Raw genomic sequence first — 9568 nt, forward strand, 5'->3', positions numbered from 1 at the left:
CTGGGGGGTTGGTGAGGGGGGTGGTGTCTCCTTCATGCATTCATGTTGTGTGGGGGTGACCCTTTATTTTCATGGTGGGGGGATGTCCCTATACATTAGCACGGGGGGAGGACAGGATTTGCATTGTGGGGGCCAGGGGCCTGCTCAGTAACAGGCTGTCCGTTCAAAATGGTGGCCTGATACCAGGATTGTGACGGAATCTGCGAGCTCTCCTCCATGCATAAATTAGCATGGTAAAGGAGAGGGATTCACATGCTGGGCCCTGCTCCTAGCACCATCATACACAATAGCGATTGTCCGTTGGCGGGTGCACTTGGGCTTCATAACGGAGAATCATGACCTTTGTTTAATTTTAAAGGATTAGTTAATGATAAGAGTATGAATTCTTACATTTTTAATGCTTTATTTCTTGTTATATGGCTACACTTTCAACTGGATCTGAATATCACTGTGACTTTTGGAATCATTTTCGTAAAACATAGCGAGCAATGTGATTGGTTGAAATTGCAACTTGTGCTTTGTGCCAATCAGGGAAGCAAGACACTTTGTTCCCCAAATCATGGATTGGGAATAGGATATAGCTCATCAATGTCACTTGTCAGGCTCAGAATTTCTGTTGCATAGAGAAACATCCTAGCTTAAATTCTGTTCAGTTTCAGAGCATGTTGAAAACGTGCCATAGTCCAAATGGCAGACACATCGAATGTGATGATATATCCACACGAAATTCAATGACTTTTACCTTCCCATCTGATCTTGAGAAAGTGTGCCATTCTTTTTAAGAGGCACAGTTTGCCCAGTCTCATTCATCAAAGTACAAGGCTAAAGAACACTGTCAAACTGAAATTACCAGTGGAGACATTCATCATATATTTAAACTCACTGCAGATATTGCAAGATTTTTCTGATGAGTATACTCCAAAATCCTTTACCCTACATTTTGTATTACCCTGAGAAATTACTGACATAGAATCTGTATGATATGCAGTGGACCACACAATAGGATTCCCACTTTACTTGACCTTAAATGCTGATGAAAGAGGAGCAGGAGCCTGTAAGGGAAACCAGAGTAACCGGGCTGCATCAGAGGAGTTTAGACCCATCCTGACACTAACCATCCAGCAGTATCCATAAATCCAGATGCACTTACCTGGAGCTATTTCAGGAGACTGTGCTTCAGAAAGGAAGCTTTGGGAAAATCCAGTTCACCGCTAAAGCAAGATCTATATCCAAGGCCAAAAAGCACATACAATTTTCGCCAATAAATTTATCACTGGTTTCGATATTTTGCCACAGGGAGCTTTAATCAGATCAGCCAACTTTCTGTGCACTCTTTTGTAAGCAAGCCGCTGATATGTTTTTTTGGCAGAACAGCTCAATTTCTACGATTTGAAAGTGCTCCAAGACAGATGACTGAGAACTGCCATGATGTATTTATATGATGTAACTGCTGCAGTCCATGGAGTGCGTACACCAACAGTGCTGTTAGGAAGGGAATTCCAGGATTTTGACCCAGTGACAGTGAAGGATTGACAATATAGTTCCAAGTGTGACAGTATGCGGCTTGGCGGAGAACTTGCATTTTCTTTCTTCGGTGCACATCTTTCTGACTAGGCTTCAGCTACTTCAAGTTTTTTATATCTTGGGATGCTGATCTAGGTTATTATTTATAATGCCACCTTGCATATCACTGCTGATCACCATGTTTTGTTATGGCATTGTGTCCACCACTGCCAACTGTATTATGTTGTTGGCTCATTGAGAGCATCTTGAGATTTTTTTATTTACACTTGAACCATTTGTTGTTTGTCTTTAAATATTTACAGATCCAAGATGTTGTCATGCATGGTGCTGCTTCTGCACGCAGGTGGGCTTCCAGAATGTTCTCTGAGTGGGTAGCACGGTAACACAGTGGTTATCACTGCTGCATCACAGCTCCAGGGACCCGGGTTCAATTCCAGCCTCGGGTGGCTGTCTGTGGAGTCTACACATTCTCCCCGTGTTTATGTGGGTTTGCTCCGGTTTCCTCCCACAGTCCAAAGATATGCAGGGTAAGTAGATTTGCCATGCTAAATTACCTTGGTGTCCAAAAGGTTAGGTAGGGTTACTGGGTTGCGAGAATGGGTGGTGATGTGGGCTTGAGTGAGGTGCTATTTCCAAGGGCCAGTGCAGACTTGATGGGCTGAATGGCCTCCTTCTGCACTGTAAATTCTATGATCCTATGATTTGATTACCAGGTGACTAGGCATCATATCATGGGTGGTGCTATTCTCAAGTCCTATGTTAACCCTTGTTCTGCTGAGCACCTATACATACACCTTTACAGGCATATAATACAATAACTCTTAATCCCATGTCTCCAGATATGATCAGCAATACTGTAGAAAAATAATTACAATGAAGCGCACACTGAGAGAAAAATAAGAATTGAGCAAGCCATTGAGATGTTTAAAGGAATGTCAGGCTATGGTAAGGGTGACTTGTAAGTGGTCAGTGTTTCGCAACAAAAAAATGACTGTACCAAAGATTTTCCGAGATACATATGAGGACATTACTGATGCTGAAGAGCAGGAAGCAGTTGCCATGGCACTAAAAAAGAAATAGTGGGATGTGAGTGTCTCTGGAAAGGCCATTCCCTAATTGCCCTGGAGAAGATAATGGTGAGCCACTGCCTTAATTGTTGCAATCTATGTTTGTCAGTGCACCAACGCACCAACAGTTCCTGGTTTCTGACCGCAGGATGAGGCCTAGTTGGATCATCCACTCAACATTTCTGGTTGAAGATGATTTCAATCCTTCAGGCTTGTCTATTGAACTGACAGTATTGAGGATGGAGATATCTCTGGAGTTTCTTCCCCCAGTGAGTTGTTTAATTGTCCACCACCATTCATGACTACAGAGCTTTAACCTTATCCATTGATTGTGGAATCACTTAGCTCTGCCTATTTGTTTAGCATACATGTAATCCAGTGCTGTATGTTCACCAGGTTGGAACCTCTTTCCAGGTCTATTTGGTGCTGCACCTGGCACACATTCCTGTACTTTTCATTGAACCAGGATTGGTCCCCTGGTTTGGTAGTATTGGTACCGTGAACGTTATGTTTGGCCTTGAGGTTACAGATTGTGGTTGAATACAATTCTGTTTTTGCTGATAGCCAACAGCACCTCCGAGAGAGAAAGGGTCTGAAAAAAAACAGTGCAGAGACACACAGTTAATGGCTGCACTTGTGAGGAATCAGTGTGAGATTGAGAAACTGAGAAAGAGAGACTGAGAGGAATAACAACAGTTAAAAGTAGCGATACGGTGGGGAGTCAATGGCAGACGGAGAGAATGAGCATGTGGAAGATGAATGAAATAAATAAAATGTGTTATTGCAGGAAACCAGCTGAGTAATTGGTTGGTGAGCATCTGTCCTGTTCTCTGTCTAAACATTTAAGGGCATTGTTTAAACTTGAAGCCAGAAAATTAAAATTTTCAGTCGGATTAAGTATAATAATGTGAATTAATGAAAATACAATATTGGCAGAGAGCAGGTCCAGAGGCATTAATTAAAATTAATATTTTAACAAAGATACCAACTAGATTCTAAGTATAGGGAACAGAGATTTTGTTTACATCATGGATATGCAGCTGTTGCTTACATTTCTAACACTACATGGGAACTCCAGGACATTTTGGGGAAAGGGGGGTGGGAGGGGGTAGATGTAGGGGGAAATCATGTGTAGGAAATGTGAAATATCTCTAGTTGCTTGCGCTAGATTTCTGAGCTTGAGGGGTAGCTGGAATCACACCTGATTTCTACAGGGCCCCACAGGGCTCTCTTTCCCAGCCTTTCCACGTGTCTCTCCGGACCTGCCTTTATTTGTTTCATTCACTGGCTGCCACAAATGTCCTACTTCAGCTGCTTTACATCCGCAAGTCCTTAGGGACGGCATGGTGGCACAGTGGTTAGCACTCCTGCCTCAGTGCAAGCGACCCAGGTTCGATTCTAACTGTGTGGAGCTTGCATGCTCTGCTCGTGTCTGTGTGCGTGGGTTTGCTCCGGTTTACAGTCCAAAGGTGTGCAGGTTAGGTGGATTGGCCACGCTAAATTTGCACTTGTGTCCAAAAGATCCGGTGGGGTTACTGGGTTACGGGGATAGGGTGAGGCGTGGGCCTAGGCAGGGTGCTTTTTCAGAGGGTCAGTGCAGACCCGATGTGCCAAATGGCTTCCTTCTGTACTGTATGTGATGATATGCATTCAGCTTCAGCACCCCCTTCGACCACTGGATGGCAGTGTTAACCCACTATGTGACCCTGTGGCTGGGGAGTAGGGTGTAGGTTATGCTAATGGATACGTGTATTTTGCAGTAACTCTACAATAGTTAATTAGTTTTAGTAGTTTATTATTTTATTTATCTTAGTTATCTTTATCATGCAGTTGTTCCATTATAAATTATTTAAATTAGATGTCCTGTAGTTGATCATTTACTTCGGCCAGCCTACAGAGCATGACACTGTAATGATTTATGATTCTATGATACTCTTAGAGATTTCTCCCTGCTTCTTCAACAGGATCTGTGCCTTTGTTTTCTGCAACTATGTCCTACATTCTTTGTGATTTACCTGTTCCTTTTGTAAATAGAAACTAGTTTACATTTGAGATGGATCGATGGTCCAGTTTTAGAGTTATGTAGTAATTACCTAACATATGTCACGTTACGAAGGGCACTTCTGTTACTGGACTATGTTTTTGCAGTGTTTTTTAAGTTTCTATAATTTTATCGATTTGCTATGAAAACCAATATACAGAGATAATCAGTGCAGCAGAAGTCATGAGTCTGGAAGGAAATTTGTATTGCAGCCCATCTGCACTCTATTTCTTGCGAACACTTGGTCCATTCATCTCGTCTTGCCTCCATTTTTGAGGGGTAATGTTGCCAATAGGAGTCAAGTTCCATGTGAGCCCGGTCTGCTTGCAACATAACTCCAGACTGCAATGCTGAATGTTGATCTTCCCAAAAGGATAGCATTTCCATACTTGTAATTAAAGTCAGGACCAGTTTTATGACGAGTTTGTCTTGTTGTAATTTGACGAAGGCTCCAACTGGACAGTGAGAGCAGGCTCCTGTTCAAAGGCACCATCTCTGCCGTGTGCCCCTTTACCCTTTCCGCAGTTAATTACTCTTGGCCTCTAGGTCAGAAATGACTACTGCAAGTAAAATTCCTGCTAGCATATGCATCCTTGGACATTTTATTATAAATTCCAGTTTACATCAATTTAAAATATATTTGAATTAAATGGAGCATTAATAATATCACCAGATATTGAGGTGGTAAAAATCACATAATTTCATTTTGCAATCACACAGCTACTTTGCTAAAACAATCAATTTGATTTCTCTCCATATTCCCACCAATCAAAGATTGATCGAAATATAGAGAGCAAGTCCACAGAGAAAGTCAGATTGCTGTGTCCAAAAGGGAAAATCTTGTCAAACACTGTTTTCTTTTGCACATTATTTCACTCTCATTTATATTTAAGGTGATTTTTGCAGTTTATTCTCTGGATTAAGAAAGCAGGACTTCTATATTGCAGGCCTTATTTTTTTTTTTGAAGCAATAATGTCTTTTGTAAGATACTAATGTTGTTCCTTTCTTCATGATTAATTATGCTTCTATATTTTTCTGTAAATGACTTGATGAAGAGGTTTATTATTTATCACTGTGCACTTGATAGTGATATAAGGATAAGTATCAAAAACTCAATAATATTTAAAACATGTTTGAAACAACGACCCGGATCTTCTGAACATATTTCATAATCCTTCACTAGGCATTCAATCTCATTTTCTTGTGTTGATTTCGATATGTCAAGCTGGATACTGCTAAAATGAATTTTAGGGGACTGAAGTGAGCACATTGGTATTCTTATGGTATTCTTGCAGTTGACCATATAGTTGGCCAGTAAAATTATCAGAACATTTATACTGCTAATTGCTCCCTGATTCTTGAACAGTGAAGTCAAATCGTGAAAATGTTCAATGTGTTCAACTATTTGTCATTAAAGCCTGGTTAAACACCACCTAGATAGTCTCTCACAATAGCTTTGTGAATAATAATGCAGTATGGTAATAAACCATTTAGACGCAGATGGTCCCTATCTATGCTGAGCTAGGTGATCTTACCCAGAGCATTAGCAAAGATAACACAGTTGTCTTAAATATTCCTGCCCATTGAGTGGAAAAATAGCCAAGGTTCCGAATTCTAATTGGATAGTGATCCCTGCCAGGAAGTGTGCGTGCGAATCATATCTAAACCAGGGTCGAGGACAATCAAAGAGAAACTGCTGAGATTCGTAGTGTAGACTTGATGATAGATAATGGGTAATTAGGCGAAGCACTAAAGGATTGCTGGCACTCTTTGAACTGTATCCCAGCATGAATTAGCATCACAAGAGAAGAAAAAGAAACAGCTTGCTATAAATAGTTGCATTCCACTGTGTGGCACTGTGCTCATGTCTTTTGAAAACAAATATAATGACATGTATGTGGGCAAGTGGGGCCATCACTTGGTTGCCTAGCTAAGAGCAAAATGTCATGATGCTGTAGAAAGACTCTGAAGTATAATTGCTGCATTGTTTCAGGGCAACATGAACAATCAGGGTGTGACCTACATGGATTAAACTTCACAGTTCAATCTTTGCATTCCTTCAGGCTATTCTTGAAGATAGATGGTTGTAATAAATTATTTCTGTGATGCACTTTTCCTCTTCTCCTTTCCCAGTTACATTGGGAACTAAAACAGCAAACTGCATTTTGCAGATTACTTTTGTCCTATTTCACAACCATTTTATAAATTTTGCCTGCCAGTTGATGCTGGTGTTTTTGGGTCTAGTTTTACCTGTCTCTTTATGAAGAATGTGGAACATTCCCTGTTCCAGTCCTACTCCTGCCTCATCTTACCACTCTTTTATCGGTACATCGACTACTGTTTTGGTGCTGCTTCATGTTTCTGTCTAGATCTTGTAAGGTTCTTTCCTGTTTGTTCCTTTATTTCCCCTTTCTTTCATTTTTGCTATTACAATTTTGATGCATGGATGAGAAATGGATCTTGACTTCATGCAGCCTGTATCTTTAACACAAGCAGAAACAATGGCCTGTATCTTTAAATCAAGCAGGAAGAATGTGGAAGGCCTTAGTGATGACTTAATTTACTTGACTTGTGTGGTGGGCTAATGAATTGGCTCAAATGTCTGTGCCGTGCCCCGTGATTAGTAACGATTAGTCCTGGTCCCACTGACATGTTTTTCAGTGTCACAAGGCTGGAGTTCGTTTCACTTTTGATTCTTCTGGCTGGATGGAGGAAGCAAAGCAACTCACTCCAGGAATACCCAGTTAATTCTCACCAAAAAGCCACTGTGAAAATCTGATATCCCCTCTCCCCTCTCCCCTCTCCCCTCTCCCCTCTCCCCTCTCCCCTCTCCCCTCTCCCCTCTCCCCTCTCCCCTCTCCCCTCTCCCCTCTCCCCTCTCCCCTCTCCCCTCTCCCCTCTCCCCTCTCCCCTCTCCCCTCTCCCCTCTCCCCTCTCCCCTCTCCCCTCTCCCCTCTCCCCTCTCCCCTCTCCCCTCTCCCCTCTCCCCTCTCCCCTCTCCCCTCTCCCCTCTCCCCTCTCCCCTCTCCCTCCAGAAAAGGTTGATGTGAAGCAGAGACCGGAATCTGATAACATTATTTAAAAACAGACTGATGTGAAGCTAGATGCCTCTCCTGGAAAAGCTGTAAGATATACTGCTGAGTTGCGAAGATTATTACATGCTTTATTTCAGAAACTTTAATCCACACTCATTCTGTGAAGGAAGTGCACTAAAGGACTCATCATCTGAAGCAAGGACTCTTATCTTTTCACCTTAATTCTTATTATTTTTCCACCTTTCTCCCCCTTCTGTGTTTACCTGTCTTGTATCTGTGGGTAGAGGGTTGGGCCATTAGAGAGGAGTCGGGTATTAGCTCACAAATGAGCAGCTTTGTTTACTGTATATTTCATATTTGTTCTGGTTATAAATAAACAGTAATTGTGTTTCAATTTACAAACCTGGTGACTGTAATTATTGGGCAGCCAAGGGCCAAAGATTTCAGGGATTTTCATAAGGATTATGTTAATTCACTTGTGTTGTGACTCTGAGGCACAGGAGGCTGGAATTGACCGTGCACTTGCCCAGGGTGGTGTAACAATCTGGAAAAATGTATCAATATCACTTCCAATTTCTACTATCACTTCATATGGTCCATCTCAGATACTTTCCTTCGCTTCCTCAACCTTTCTTTTTTTTTAAAAATTTAGAGAATCCAATTCTTTTTTTCCAATTAAGGGGCAATTTAGTGTGGCCAATCCACCTACCCTTCACATCTTTGGGTTGTGGGGTGAGACTTACACAGACACAAGGAGAATGTGCAATCTCCACACGGACAGGGTCCTCAGCGCTGTGGGGCAGCAGTGCTAACCACTGCACCACCGTGCTGCCCTTCCTCGACCTCTCTATCTCCATTTCTGAGGATAGAGTATCCACTAATATCCATTACAATCCCATTGACTCCCACAGCTACCTCGACTACAGCTCTTCATATGCCACATCTTGTAAGGACTTGATCCCATTCTCTCAGTTCCTTCGCATCTGTTCCTATGATGCCACTTTCCAAAACGGTGCTGCTGACATGTCTTGCTTTTTCCTTAAATATGTTTTCCCACCTGCTGTGGCTGACCCATCGTCCACATTTCTGCTCTGACAACTTCCCCTCTCTTCCAGACCAGGACAGGGTCTCCCTTGTTCTCACTTTTCATCCCACCAGCCTCCGATTTCAAAGGATCATTCTCTGCCAGTTCCACCAACTCCAGCATGATGCCACCATATCTTCCCCTCACTCCCCATGTCAGCTTTTTGCAGTGACCGTTCTCTGGGTCAGAAACGTGTCATGGTCAGAAACGCTTTGGGGTCAGAACCACATTAGGATCAGAAACGTGTGATGGCCAGCAATACGCCATGTCTGGAAAGGCGTCTGAGTCAGAAACACATTTGAGGTCAGGAATGCATCAGAATTGGAAACACATCGGGGTCGGAAATGCATCAAGTCGGAAACACGTCGGATTGGAAATGCGTCATGGTCGGAGACACGTCGGATTGGAAATGCGTCATGGTCGGAGACACGTCGGATTGGAAGTGCGTCATGGTCGGAGACACGTCTGATTGGAAGTGCGTCATGGTCGGAGACACGCCGGGGTCGGAAACACGCCAGGGTCAGAAACCTATAATGCACTGGGGTGGGAAATGTGTCGGGAACAGAAATGCGTCATGGTTGGAAAAATGTCATGATCGGAAACACATCAGGGTCGGAAACTCGTCATGATTGGAAATGTGTCGGAGTCAGAAATGAGTTGGGGTCGGAAATGCTTTGGGGTTGGAAACGCGACAGGGGAGGAAATTTGACAGTATCAAAAACGGTCGGAGTCAGAAATGGGTCAGAGTCGGAAACGCGTCAAGGTCAGAAACGCGTCATGGTCAGAAATATGTTGGTGACAGAAATGCATCATGGT

Source organism: Scyliorhinus canicula, chromosome 6 (assembly GCF_902713615.1).
Source record: "Scyliorhinus canicula chromosome 6, sScyCan1.1, whole genome shotgun sequence".
NCBI classification, from domain to species: Eukaryota; Metazoa; Chordata; class Chondrichthyes; order Carcharhiniformes; family Scyliorhinidae; genus Scyliorhinus; species Scyliorhinus canicula.